Below are 15713 nucleotides of genomic sequence, written 5' to 3'. Positions count from 1 at the left end.
CGGTTTTACTTCTTCCTTCCCAGTCTGCATGCTTTCACTTACTTTTCTCCCTACTGCAATGCGCAGGACATGAAGTACAATATCAACTAGTAGTAGTCATAGCACATATGCTTGCCTTGTTTCTGATTCTGAGGGAAATGTTCAGTTTTTCACTGAACATGAGTATGATGTTCACTATAGTTTTTTATAGATGCCTTGTATTAGATTGAGGAAATTACCTTTAGCTATAGTCTGCCTAGACTTTCTATCATAAATGGGTGATCACACTGTTGTTGTCTTTTAAAGAAATCATCAGAAGATTAAAAAGAAAATGTCTTATATTTATTCACATAGTTACTATTTCCAAAGTTCTTCACCCTTTTTTTTAATCTGGTAGTATTTCCCTTTATCCTGAACAACAAAAGACAGATCTACTGGTAACAGATTCTTTCAACTTTTGTTTAACTGAAAATGTATATTTTGTATTACTTTTTTTTTTAAATTTTCACCCGAGGATATTTTTTCCATTGATTTTTTTTTTAGAGAGAGTGAAGGGAAGGGAGGAGGAGTGGCTTTTTTTTTTTTTAAATCTTCACCCGAGGATATTTTTCCATTGAATTTTTTTTTAGAGAGAGTGAAGGGAAGGGGGGGAGGGGAGAGAGAGAGAGAGAGAGAGAGAGAGAGAGAGAGAGACATTGATTGCCTCCCACACACACCCTGACCAGGGATGGTGCCTACAATGGAGGTATGTGCCCTTGACCGGGAATGAAACCAGAGACCCTTAGGTCTGAGGTTGACAATCTAACCACTAAGCCAAACTGGCCAGGGCTATTTTGCATCACTTTTTAAAATAGTTTTCTTCAGAGTACTTTACACTGTCAACACATTTAATTTAATCATATTTCCTCCTAATAGAAAATGAGTTGTATAAGGTCAGAAGCCTTGTCTTGTTTACTTCTGTAGTCACTTACCTGGACCTGTGTCTGTCACATAGTGTTGGTCCATTTGTTGGAAGAAAGAAAAGAAGAAAAGGAAACAGAGAAAAAGGAAAGAAGAAAGGAATGAGGGAAGAAAGGAAGGAGGAAGGAAGGAAGGAAGGAAAGGAAGGAAGGAAGGAAGGAAGGAAGGAAGGAAGGAAGGAAGGAAGGAAAGAAGGAAGGAAGGAAGGAAGGAAGTTAATTTGTACTGTTATTTATGGCTTCTATGAAAATGTTTGGGTTTGACAGTGTTTCTTGAAACATCCTTGTATTCATCTGCTGCTTGAGTGGCACAAATTAGTTTGCTTGCAATAGCAATAGATAATATCTGGCAAGAAGGATGTGAAGGAAAATGACAATTATGTATAGGCCTCCAAAAATGTATAATGCCTTTGAAAGTACAAAGTAACAATTTATTATGACCTTGCTGTTAAATATGTGTGTGTTGTATATATCTTTAGATTATGGAATATATTTCCTACTTTATATTCCATATAGAATATATTAATTGAAAGTTTATAAGTGTAAAGGAAGTAGATAAACTTCATTATAAATAAATACTACTAACATATACACAGTCATCCATAAAATGAGATATAGGGGTTACTCCACTTTTACAGAATGTGTATACAGTGGTTCTGTACTTAATGACAAGGAAATACGCACAGGGTCTGGGAGGCAAAAACTGGTGATAGGAGGCAAGGATAGAGATGACAGGCTTCACATAAGAAGGATGTAGAAGACCAGGCATCCAATAAAGTCAACTGACAAAAGACATTTTTGATAAGAAGTATGTTGAAAACACACACAATTCTAAACAATGGTAATAAAGCTAACAGTGATTTCTTAGCCTGCAAAAAGAAAATTAGCTGTAAATAATGTCATTTATAATGTTCATAATGTTGATTATAAATCGATAATCCTCGGCTAGGAAAGATCAGGCTTAACCTGAATAGTTGTGAAATATATTTTCTAGGGAGAAATGCCGTGGAATTCAAGTCATGGGCTCTATTATTCAGCAGAATAATATTCTAGGATAAGACTGGAAAAGTTGAGGTGTGGCCATTTAATATGTGCCTGGGCCAAAGGCTGTAACATAAGCTGTTCACATTAATTCTGTGGACGCAGGTGTCAGCTAGGGGAGCTAACAGGGTTTATTTATCTCTGATTTTGATGTTAGACAATGCTGATAGAATATTTTATGAGGTCATGAGAGGGTTTGAAAAGAAAATAGTTGGTGTGGGTCGACTTTCGATGTCTGAAGTCAACTTACGTGATGTCAGAGTGCGGGTTTTAGAGACAGACTAGGTTCAAATGTAGGATGACCTTTCTCCCTTGTTTGCCATGACAGAGCAATAGGTTTAAGCCTATTGTCCCTTTCATTCTCAGTAGAGTCTCATGTTATTCGATTAATTATTTAAATGTCAAGTCTATTACTTAATGTGAGAATGTGGGTGAGTTTTTAAGTTTTCAAGTCTCAGTTCCTTACTGTTTAAAGTGGTGATAATGATATCTAATTCTTTAGCATGTTAAGAGGTTTAAATGAGATATTTCAGGAAAGAACCAACTTGTGCCTGGCTGGTTGGTGCACAGCACACTGTTATTTCCTTCTTGACTGCATCCTCCTCAATAAAATAACTAATGCCCTCAGTAATATAACCCCAGCATGCCCTTTTCCTTCATCAACCTTAAACTTCATGTGTCTAAAGCTTCTCAACCTTTTCCAACTCTTAGCCTTGGATGTGTTATTTCTTTTCTTTTTTAAAAAAATATATTTTTATTGATTTCAGAGAGGAAGGGAGAGGGAGAGAGGGATAGGAACATCAATGATGAGAGAGAATCATTGATCGGCTGCCTCCTGCATGCCCCACACTGGAGATCAAGCCTGTAACCCGGGCATATGCCCCAAGTGGGAATTGAACCCTGACCTCTTGGATCATAGGTCAATGCTCAACCACTGAGCCACGCTGGCTAGGCAAGCATCTTATTTCTTAGCTTGAAGTGCAATCCCCCTCTTTTCTTTCTCATTATCTTTAAACTAGAGGCCCAGTGCACAAATCTGTGCATGGGCCAGTCAGGGGGAGGGTACGTGGGAGGTTAGCCGGCCAACCCCGCCCCTGATCAGGGTGGCCGGCCAGCCCCGCTCCCTGGTCGAACTCCCGGTCGGTCGAGAGGACAATTTGCATATTAGCCTTTTATTATATAGGGTTCTCTGTATTTTTTAAGGGTCACCTTTTCTGATTATTTATAGCCAAAAGTAACCTTTCCTACACATAAACACTTTTTAAAACTTTACTTTATGGCTTTCACTCTTCAAAATGATTTAAATATTTAATTAAGTGATAAGTTATATTATTTGGATCTACCCCCATTTTTATTGATTAGGTTGTACATTATTATGCTATTTAGCTATACTATAATTTTTAAAAGAAGTCTTACTAAATTATATTTAAGTTGTTCCCAGTTTTTAATTATTAGATTTTTCTAATTATATATCATTATATTTTAAATTAATATTATAAACTGTGTACATATACCTATATCTTTTTTCTTCATTGTTTGAATTTATTTCAAGGTCAGCAAAGTTGAGACTTTTTCATGTGCTAGTTAATTACTTGTTTGTTTGTTTTTCTTATAAAGTACCTCCTTTTGTTTCACTTACTAATTTTTGACCTATTTTTGTAATAAAAACACAAAAATCAATTAAAAAATCAATTTATAAGTTTTTATTCAAAATTATGGAAATTAGGTTTTTGTCAAGAGTTTCTTATTGTTAAATGTCTTCTGTTTGTGATGTTTTAGATTTTGCTGAAAGGTTTTCCTTTTAAGTATTGTCTAAATTATTAAATTTATGGTTTCTGAATTTTGTGTCTACTTAGAAGGATCATCCCCATCCCAAGGTTATAAATAAACTCAGTTATGTTTTCATCCAATACTTTTACAGCTTCATTGTTCACTTTAAATCTTTGATCCGTCTGAAGTTTATCTATATACTAGAGGCCTGGTGCACAGGTGGGGTCTGGCCGGCCCTGCCCCCAATCAGAGTGGGGGGGGGCCGATCAGGGATGGGGCCAGCCAGGGGGAGGGGCTACGGGTGGTTGGCCAGCTGGCCCCACCCCCTGGTCAAACTCCCTGAGGAATCCTGGTGAGGGGACAATTTGTATATTAGCCTTTTATTATATAGGAGGATATAAAAGCCAAGCAACAGGAACAATGAAATGACTGGAACGATCGGTCACTATGATGCGCACTGTGGCAGCCAACTGGCCCGATCGGAGACCCGATCGGCCCCTCCCAACCTCCCATGGCCCCTCCCCCAGGCCGGCCTGGCCTCTGATTGGGGGGCGGGGCTGGCCAGCCAACCTCCCATGACCCCTCCCCTCCACCAGCCCAGCCCCAATTGGCCCCCATTGGGACTGGCAGCTGGACCCCACCTGTGTACGAATTCGTGCACCAATCCTCTAGTTCAGTGGTTCTCAACCTTCCTAATGCTGCGACCCTTTAATACAGTTCCTCATGTTGTGGTGACCCCCAATTTCATTGTTACAAACTGAACATAATTAAAGCATAGTGATTAATCACAAAAACAATATGTAATTATATATGTGTTTTCCGATGGTCTTAGGCGACCCCTGTGAAAGGGTCATTCGACCCCCAAAGGGGTCGCGACCCACAGGTTGACTGCTGCTCTAGTTTTTATATAAATAGTGATTTGAAGATGTGGCTAAATGACTATATCATTGTTATTTTTTCTAAATGACTATATCATCGTTATTACAGATTTATTGAAAAAATCATCTTTACCCCCACTGGTTTGGGAATGCTCTCTTTAGGCGAATTTCTATGTGCATTTGGGTCTATTTCTGAACTCATTCTCTTCTATTGATATTTGGGTGTATTACTGAGCCATATTAATGTAATAAGCATATGTTTTATTACCTGGTATGACTCTTTACTCTTCTTCTTCAGAATATTTTTATCTAATTTTATGTGTTTATTTTCTAGGCTAATGTAGTAACATCATTTCATTTTGTAGATTTTAAGGTTTTTTAAAAAAAATTGATAACAATATTGAGCCCTTATTTCTAAGAGCAGTATATTTTTATTGAGATATTTACAGCCATTATATTTTTAAAATTGGTTATTATTTATATCTAACAATTTATACTTATTAATAATGTAAACATTATGTCTTCATTTGTAATAGCTTTCTAGTTTTTTTCTATTTTTTCAGATAATATGCATGCAATCATATGACCTGCATGTAATATTAATATTTTACCTTTTCTTTTTAAATGTTGATAATCTGTTGTAGATTAGTATAATTGATGGACTTTCAGTTCTGCTCATCAGAGTTCAAATTCAAACATTGTCAAGTTAATTAAATGTTCTAATCTTCAGTTTCCTCATCTCTAAAATGCAGAGAATAGTAGTACTTATCCGATAGGGGTCATCTAAAGATCAAATTGGTAATGTATTTAGAACAATTAGCAAAATACCTAGAACACAGTATGCCCTCAAAAATGTTAATTATTATTTTATTTTTCCTCAAAGTTAGTCTAGTATTTTATCATCATTAAATAATAACAGTAGCCATTGCCATTCTAAATTATTTTCATTGATGATGTGTGGAATGGCTTAGTGGTCTATTTGTAGTATATAGATTATAGTATAGTGAACATATACTCTAGACTTATCAGGATTACAATATCATACAATTTTATAATTTTAAATAAAGATGGGAAATATTGTGAAACTGAATGACTCTTATTTTAGGTTTTGGGTGAGATATGAGTAAATTAACACATTAGAAAAAGAGTAATGATAGTAGGAAGTCTTGTTTTATGCTTGATTCTTAACTTTAATGGAAGTCTTTATCACTTTATATTTGTACTATAAATATTTATTTACATGTTCCTATCTTTTCTGATAGAAAAGGTAGGTGCCATGCTCAGCTGACTCATCTGCATCGTCCATTTGGCAACTGATAAAACCTGTAGGCATTCAACAAATATCCTTTAAATAAAGTCATAAATAAGTAAACTGCACCACAAAGAAATACGAAATCATAGACTATATATTTTTTTCAGGTTCCACAGGGTCCAAGCATATGCAATGGGAACTATGTTATCCTATCCTCAGTTGACAAGAGACAGTACCATGCCTTATCTCTCTCTAATACATGCAACTTTATTTAATAGGAGAAAGATATTTAATCAGGAACCACTATATATAAAACATTGACTAGAGGCTTGAAATGTTAAATGTTCTTTCAGCAGGGAAGATTTCCCCCCCTTAATGCTCATGTGTTAAATCTTACTCTAACAGCTAATTTTTTGTCTTTCACTCACAGTGAAAATTGCAGATATCTTACTTTTACTGTAAAACCTGATTTATATGCTTCAGCTAAATGCAAAGATTTCATTTATGAATGTTAGTAAGTGATATATATCACTGTTTTCCCTTTGGACAAGTCACTGCAAAATAATTTTTTTTCAAGCAAGATAGCATTAACCTTTTCCAATTGCAAAGCCACTCTTCTAAGCAATATCAACACTACTTTATCATACTGTCAGTTACTTTATTACACTTGATAAACAAATAAATACACCCCCACATTTCAAAAAACTAAAACGATTAAGAAGAGGATTAGCTCTTTGATAATCACCTACAACAGATTATGGAGCCTCTATAATATTTCAAAGAATTGGCCTTTTTCCAGTTGATACTGATATTGGGATTTGAGTTAATTGCTGATGCATCTCAAACAACGGAGCAGGTGCTAGTAGAAAGAACATTCCCTGTATTTTCTTTGTTATTTATAGTCCGAGCTCTTCTGCACTAAACCCTTGAGCAGGCTTTTTAGAGCCCACTGTATAACAATTTCATTCACTTTCATGTCAACAAGCTTTGTCTTGATAAATTAAACCAGAAAAATGCTGGCTAAAGCACCGCAGCCCTACATGATTCATCTTGCTGCAAGTTTCTGGCAGCTGCCCAAGAATGGCCTTCTCTCTTCCAAGTGTCCTTATCATTTTCCCATCTGGAAAGGGCTGAACCTTACTTACACTGGGGAGTGAAAGGCCTGTGCAGGCTGCATTCAAAGGCCATTAACAATCATAACTCTGAAAATCATCACCTTCTTCAGGCAAGGTTAACAGTAGTCCATAGGATAGATAGGAAGGTCAATATTTTACTTTTACTTAAATAAATATAAAGCAAACTGTTGGATTTCTTTAGTGATGGAGGACTGCATGCTAACCTGAACCATGATACTTGTAGACTTTGTGATCTTCCTTAAAATTATTGAAAAGTATTTTTGAAGACCTCATTCTAAATTAGGGACCTTCTGGTATTAGTTGTCAACTTACTGTTAAAGAATATAACTCATTCATTTAATCTTCTTTTATACGACTGGATTTCTCTTAAGAAGTCTTAGGTTGGAAGGTTATTTTAGCAATTATATTAGCAATTAACTATCAGGATGAGAAGGTCAGTAAGAAAAAATATTAAACGTATTTTTGAAAACAGAGGCTGTGAATCAGTTTAAACTCTAATGTTGAATTTTAGCAAAGTTTGAAATTTATAATTAGATGGGTTTTTTTTAAACTAAAACTATATATACATTAAAAGTAGATTAATTTCAAAACCTGATACTGATGAAGCATTTATCACCCAAGAAATTATCAAAGTTTGAATACAAGGCTGTGAATTCTAAACAGCTATAAGAAAACGAAAGCTCCCTTATCACCGAGATATTTAAACTAAGAATTTCAACCTTTTACAGCTAACTGATAATGCATGTTGGCAATTGTTAGTCTTACTCACAAGGTGGAAAAAGATGTAGAGATGAACAGAATCCTTGACCAGCCACCATTGCTAGGTTTAATGAACTAGTCCTGAGCACAGTGGGCAAATGCTTACTTACTCTTTAATAAAGGAGAGATAATCTGAAAAGAAATCAGATGGACTCCCCATTCCCCTGCCCCCAATAGGTCATTTGGTTAGGAAATGTTACCAGCGGGGCAACTCCAATAGGATTTTGTTTGTTTAAAGATAAAGTGGAGATCTAATTCTGGAATGGAAACTGAGAGTTAAATGTCTGTGAATAATAACACGAGTTTCCTTCACCGTGAGCAGATTTGAACCAGTGGGGTTAATTATACACTCTAGGTGGAGGTCTGAGAATAGCCTATCAGTCTCTCTGTGAGAGTCAACACTTTTGAGGTGAGGGCATAATTCCAGTGTAAGAAGAATATAGTCAAATATAGTACCTTGCACTGCATGGGAGATGGCCTGACACCCGCAATTTTTTGTTCAGTCATTAAACTAATATTCATTCTTTGGGCACAAACCCTGTGCTTGCATTATCCAAGTGGGTAAATGGTCATTAAAGAGTCCTTGGGGTGTGGGGCTGTAAGAGCAGGAATTCTTACATTAATTTTCTTTTATTCTTCCTTTTTCCTTCCCTTCCTCCCTCTTTCTCTTTCTTCCTTCTTTTCTTCCTCTTTCCTCCCCTCTCCCTCCCCCTCTCTCCTTTTTCTTTCTTGGTGTGTTGTAAATCCTCTCTCTATTATCAAACTGTTACTGAAGTTTTATTAAGACCCAAACCTCATATTTGTGGTTAGGGATTTTAAGGGAGTGACATCATTTTCCAGCCTAAAAAGAAAGGGACTTGGCTGTATAAAACTGCCAAGATTAAGAGAAAAGAATCATTTTATGTGATAGCAATAGATGACGAGGAAGAAGACCCAACTTGCTAGGGTGACCAACAGTCACAGAGCAAAGTGTGAGATATACCAGTCTTCATCAAGAGAGTCTCAGAAATGCCTCCAGAGGGGTACGTGCTGTCCAACATTGACCTTGGCCCAGGCAACAAGTAACTGTTTTGTGCCTGGGACTGGATAGGCCAACAGTGCTATCAGGATGGGGTCAGACCAGGTAAGCATGAACCCTACTTTGTAGGTTGTTTTTTTTCAAGGTCTTCTCCAACCATTTACAACTCCACCTCACCTTTAATGATTAACCAGCTGCCGAAGTTGCTTCCAGGTCCCCTCCTATGGGACATCCCAGAGCTCTGTGTTCAGGGTCTAGTTCACAGAGAGTAGACAAGAAAGCAGGTTGTTCCTATTGACCAGCCTGACATTTCTTTGTGGGATCATGTAATATTGAACCTGGAGAAGGATGCTGAGATGCTGACATGTCCCCATTCACCTGAGACATAGGATGATTTCAGGGCTCTGGGCTAGTCTCTTGGACTTGGAGCTGCATGTGAGGGTCCTTGCCTACTGGCTCTCTGAGTTTCCACCACCATGCCATCTCAAGTCTACAGAACCCAAGCATGGCAAGAGGGTATTGTGGCTGCGATTTACTCTGTGTGCATCCCTACCACGGGCATCCAGGGCAGTCACTACACCCCATCATCAAACAGTCCTGGGGGACCATGCTTATTGCTGTGCAAAGCCAATAGGTCCTTCAATCCACATCCTCTTTTCTTCTAACTAATGATGTCTTACACTCCCTCATCAGTCTTAAGCTGTGCCAAATGAGGGGCAGGCATTCCTTGTGAGAATGGGATTTTTTTAAAATCCTTGTGCCTATTGTACCTGTTGTAGAAGTCAAGGGAGCAGTCAACATAGAAAGAAAACATATTATAGAAATGCTGTGGTTACAGCCCACAGAGACAATATTAGGAGATATCTTATTCTATGTTTATACACTATAAAATTTTGTAGGGTATGTGTAACATTACCAGAAAACAAGGTGTTGTTCACATTTCCCTGCATACTCTGGGTGCACATGCATTTGTGGTCACAGCTATGAAGCTTAGTAACAACCTTTGAAATGGTCATTGGAAGTCAGTGTTCACAGACTGCAGGATGGGTAATGTATTGCCATGGAAATGACGGAACCAACAGTAAGTAAATAGTATTAGGGGATTACAGAGGCAATAACTTGTTTAAATACAAACAAACAACTTTTGATGAACATGGTATAGTCTGTAATAACAGTGCTGCTACAACTTTCTCCTAGTAAAAGATAGGAAATCAGACAGGATGGTGCATTGACAATAAGACACAAGAGGTAGTTCTTGTGGCCTAGCTCATCTTATGAGGCTGATATGGCTGAGGATTCTTTTAGCTTGGATCAAGGGGACCACAACACTTGAATCAAAATTATTCTCATTTCTTCAGGCCTATTTCTTGGTAAAAAGAAGGAGGAGGAGGAGGAGAAGGAGGAAGAGGAGGAGGAGGAGGAGGAGGAGACCACAACACTTGAATCAAAATTATTCTCATTTCTTCAGGCCTATTTCTTGGTAAAAAGAAGGAGGAGGAGGAGGAGGAGGAGAAGAAGGAGGGGGAAGAGGAGGGGAAATGGGGCGGGTAATGAGGAGGGGGAGGAGAAAAGTATACCTAGGGAGAGAAGTTTTTTTTCTAAGTCAGGGGTCAAACAACTGATGGCATCTAAGGGCCTTGACAGGTTATGTAAATGAGTACAGCTTGTGGGCCATCTGAGACAATAAGGAGTGGTGGAGACTCTGGTGTAGGCATGTCCTGTCAATGTGGTGTAGCCACATTCAGTTCCAGATCATTATTACCATGAAAGTAGCTGGGCCCAATTTTGTCAGATCTTTCCATTTTGCAAGAAATGCCCCAAATCAAACCTTTATATAAACTCTCTCTAATTTTAAATGTTTGCAATTCATTGAAATATTAAAAATTTTGTGCAGACCCATAGAAGATGTGTGTTTCTCCAGTAGCTAGTTCACCAACTCGGCCCCATGACCTGGGGAACAGAATAACTTAATAAGCTAATGACATGTAACATTTCTAAGAGTAGACATTTTTCTAAAGAAGATATTCAAATAGCCAACAGGAACATGAAAAGGTGCTCAACATCACAAATCACCAGATAAATGTAAACTAAAACCACAAAGAGATATCACCTCACACCTGTTAGTATGGCCATTATCAAAAAAGACAATAGATATACCTGGTGAGAATGTAGAGAAAAGGGAATGCTCATACACCGTTGAAGGGAATGTAAATTGGTGCAGCCTCTGTGGAAAACAGTATTTAGCCAAAGGAAACATGGCACTATCTGGAAAAGATATCTGCACCCCCACATTCTTTGCAACATTACTTACAATAGCAAAGATGTGGAAATAACCTAAATATCCATTTATGGATGAACATTATTTAGCCACCAAAAAAGAAGCAAATCCTGTCATTTGTGACAAGATGGATGGACCTTGAGGGAATGATGCTAAGTGAAATAGTCAGACAGATAAAAACAAATATGTGTTCTCACTTTTATGTGGAATCTAAAAAATAACTGAACTCATAGAAACAGCACATTGGCGGTTGCCAGGGTGGGGATGGAGTAGGGGAAATTGGTGAAGGTGGTTTTGACAAAAGGTACAACCTTCCACTTATAAGATAAATAAACACTGGGAATGTGATGTACAACATGGTGTTTATAGTTACCAATACTGTACTGAATATTTGAAAGTTGCTTAAAGTAGATCTTAAAAGTTCTCACCACACACACACACACACACACACAAATTGTAACTAAGTGAGGTGACAGATATATTAAGTAACCTTATTGTGGTAATAATTTCACAACATATACATATATCAAATCATCACATTGCAAATCTTAAATTTACACAAAGTTATATGTCAATATATCATAATAAATCCAAAAAAAAGAAAAAGAAAAGAAAAAGATATGGATTGAATTTTATCACAAATACATCATTTTAGGCTTTGGGGATGAAGGAGATTGGGGGAAAAACCTCTGAGGAAACTAGCCTGATGAAGAAGGAAACGCTTGAAGAATCACCCCCCTCCAAGCATTCACACAGCAGGACCAGGCTAGCCATGGGAAGGGATGAGGGATTACATTACATCGCCTGGACTAAGTCAGCCAGCTTGATTACACATGTTAATAGTGGACTTATACACACTTTTTTTTCCTTTGCATGAACGTTAACTATGAAATAAGCTCAATGGAGACCCTTGGGAAATTATAGCCATTACTTGCATGGCATTTACCACATGTTCTCTGCTCATTTGCATGTATTAACTCAATTTCTACCGCAAGTCTAAAGGGTAGGTACCATTTTTATACTCCTTTTTCAGATGAAGCAACTGAGGAAGAGAGAAATTAATCACCTGCCCACAGTCCCACAGCCAACAAATAGGAAACCCAGGTCACGCAGGTAGGTTTGCTGCAAAGCCTGAGACCTCAACCAGATGGCTTATCTGTGAAAGTGCATCTATTTTTTCACCATAGACTTATTTAAGCTGCAGAGCAAAACCATTTGCTAATCAAGAGTGAAGAGTATTGACTGAGGTTGGTTAATCAGAAGAAAAATAAGGTCACTAAGTTCTCTCTGACTTAGATTCCTTTTAGCCAGCGGGCAGAGACACTGTGTAGGAGCTGAACCTTCAAGGACAAGAATAATTCTTGCTGAGGGAAATAATGAAGTCTTTCCTGTGCGACGGGAACAGTTCTAGGAAACTCTTAGTCACTTGAAGGCATTAAATGGGCAGGGAACATTAAGCTCTTCCCTTTTGTAAACAAAGAATAACAAGCCAGTAGACTGGAGCTGAGAAAAAGTTTAGGACAATACTGAAGACTAGAGGTCAATGCTAGGTAAGGTAAGCAGATTTTTGTGGTTGGGTTTAATATTTTTCTCTTTAGAACTCTTCTCTTCCTTAGCACACCATGATAAAGACTAAACTAAATACAATTTGCCAGGATAACCATACACTGGACAACCCCATTTGCCAATCTTTGCACTGGCTCTGGAATCATTTTGCTGCTCCTTATATGTATTATCCATTTTGCTGAGGAGGAAGTGAGACACAATTTAAGTGACTTGCTTAAGACCATACAGCTAATAAGGAGCTGAGCTAGAAATTGCAACTTCTCTTTCTACAAAATCTGTACTCTTTTCACTGAACTAACATGATCCATTCAACCCTTGTTTATATGAAATGTGTTGAGCAGATCATGATCTCCAAAGCTATTTTTGGATTCCTCTCTTCATGCCTCTAACTACTGGGCTCATGTATTTGTGCTATAGTCCTAAATATTCTAGTTATAAGACTATATTTGCCTATGAAAATAAACAGGTGAGGGTTTTTGTGTGTGTGTGTGTGTGTTTGTTGTTGTTTTTATTCTTGGGGGGGGGGGCTGTTCTTTTTTTTTCATATGGAATTGTGTCTACCACCATCAGACCTTCTATTTAACAAGTCTGTACAAGTTTTTATAGTGGAAAATGAAAGTAGATTTAATAAGATTATCTTCAATCTTCTTCTCTATAGAGAATGGCAACTGACAACTCAATAATTCACAAAACATGCTCGCACCCAATATTTTTTCTTGGGGCAATAAGAAGTAAAAAAGTATCGTTTTTCTTGTAAATGATAGAATGCATATTTTAAAAGCTTACACACACACACACACACACACACACACACACAAAAAAACACAAACAAATTCTACTACGCAAGTAACTTGATGTATTAAGAGCCCTTTCTTGTAGTCTTACAGTGAGGTATACTATAACTAGAGTATTTTTACTTTTTGAGTCTAAGATACCATTTTATAAAATGTCTTTTTAATGATTCTTCCAAGTGCCTCAGTCCCATTGCAAAGCTTATGACTCGGGCTTGTCCGTAACGAACTGATCCAGCCCCCTACGGATATTCCTGGCTGCACATGGTTCAAAATGTATTGTGGCTGCTCCACAGCCAAACATTTGAGGCAACTATCAATGCTGGAAGGAAGAGAGAGAGAGAGACCAGTTGTTCTTCACTTTGGTGCAGCTCTATCGGCATTAAAGGATATTAAAACAAAACAAAACAAAAAAGAGGAAAAGAAAACAGTGAGCCCCAAATTGAAAAATATATCCTTCCTTATAGCCCTATTTTACCTGTCAACATCCCATGCATTTCTTCTTAGTAAACCAACATATCAGAACAGCCTTGTAGATGCAAACATAGGTTCCTAAGGGCAAATTATGTGCCTTTAACTCCTTAAGGAAAAGAATGCTGTCCTGTAATTATTATTGTGTGTCAGTTCTGTTATGAAGGAATGCATACCATCTTGCCTCACAGGAGGCCCTTGGAAGATTAAGGCCCTCAGCCACCAGGGAGTTGACAGAAGACTAGGAAGAGTCAGAGTTTACAGACTAAACAAAACAGAGACATCAGTGTTTGCTATCTGTGCATCAGTGAGATTTACAGTTCTTAAAATATGGGAGCAAAACATTTGTGAGGCAGATAAAGAAGATTGCAGAACATCCAACAGAGATTGCTAATATTAACATATAAAAGAACTATCACACTGAAACAAGCTAGCGCTAATGATTTAAAATACCACTTACACTTGCAGTGGCTGTCCTATGAGCACATATTTTCTCACAACCAGGAACAATTACTGGGATGTTTTAAAGCCCTTGTTCAATATGCAGTGTCAAGGGTTACGGAAACAGCACTGTGAATTTAATATCTCGAATACATTTAAGGATCTGAATTGGAAATATTTGATATTTGTGATGAGGATAATATAATATGAGGCTTAGGAAAAGCATGTTTCCATACAAAGCATGAACACCAAAACAAGTGAAATGGAGGTATGACAAAGCCAGAGCACAGCAAAAATAAAATAAAATAAAACAAAGTGGAAGTGTCACATAAAAATATGTTCTTCTGTATTATTTTTCAGCTGCATAATTGACATCCTTTTATTTTTTTTGTAGACCAAAATGTACATATTTTTTTTTAACCTAAAGAAGATGCTGGTAGAGTTATTATAAGTAAGGTAATACATTTAGTTATTTTTCTTCCATTTAATACCTTACTGAAAATTTAATATTTTTAAAAAAATGTAATCAACTTCCAGTTGTGCTAATTCTACCTAATCACCTAACCAGAGGCTTTGGGAGAAAATCCTTTGGAGAGGCATAATTTATAGATCTGTGACAGAAAGCACACTTTGTTTTTCTTCCTTGTGATTTGCTCTTTTTTTCTCGTGTGTTAGAGGATTCTGGTATTTTACAAAAGACAGGAAAATGAACAGGGCGCTATTGCACCTGGCAGCATGCAGAGCTGACAAAAATAGCAACACTAAATGTAAACCTCACTTATAACAGATTTGGCTTCAGGTCTGACTTTCCAAGAAAGATATGCATATGGATTCCTCTACCTTGGGGACCATTATTTCCCTGCTTTCTAAGAGATTCCATGTTATTGTCCAGATTCATGTTGTCAAGGTCAGGACCCTTCCCTTTTCCTGAGAACACCACCCTGTAGCCAGGCAATGCTTGAGGAAGTCGTTGGCGGGCATTGTTTTAGGGAGAAACTGTTATTTATTAGGAGCCAGGCAGGGTGCCAGGGACTTTACATGTTGTAGCAGTCAGAGTCCTAGAAAGAAATAGATGGCATGCTCAAACAGGGAGAAGGGGGAGAATTTAATAAAGGGACTATTTACAAAGGGGTCTATGGGGCTATTTTAGGGAAACTAGCAAGGGATGTTGTAGAGCATCAGGACTAGGAACTGTGGGGAGCCTTTCCCACCCCTAGACTTACAGCAACTCAGGAGGGAGCACCTAGACCAGCGGTTCTCAACCTGTGGGTCGTGACCCCTTTGGGGGTTGAACGACCCTTTCACAGGGGTCGCCTAAGACCATCGGAAAACACATATATAATTACATATTGTTTTTGTGATTAATCACTATGC

This window comes from Myotis brandtii, unplaced genomic scaffold (genome assembly GCF_000412655.1).
Source record: "Myotis brandtii unplaced genomic scaffold, ASM41265v1 scaffold470, whole genome shotgun sequence".
NCBI lineage: Eukaryota > Metazoa > Chordata > Mammalia > Chiroptera > Vespertilionidae > Myotis > Myotis brandtii.
Note: the sequence above shows the minus strand (reverse complement) of the source record.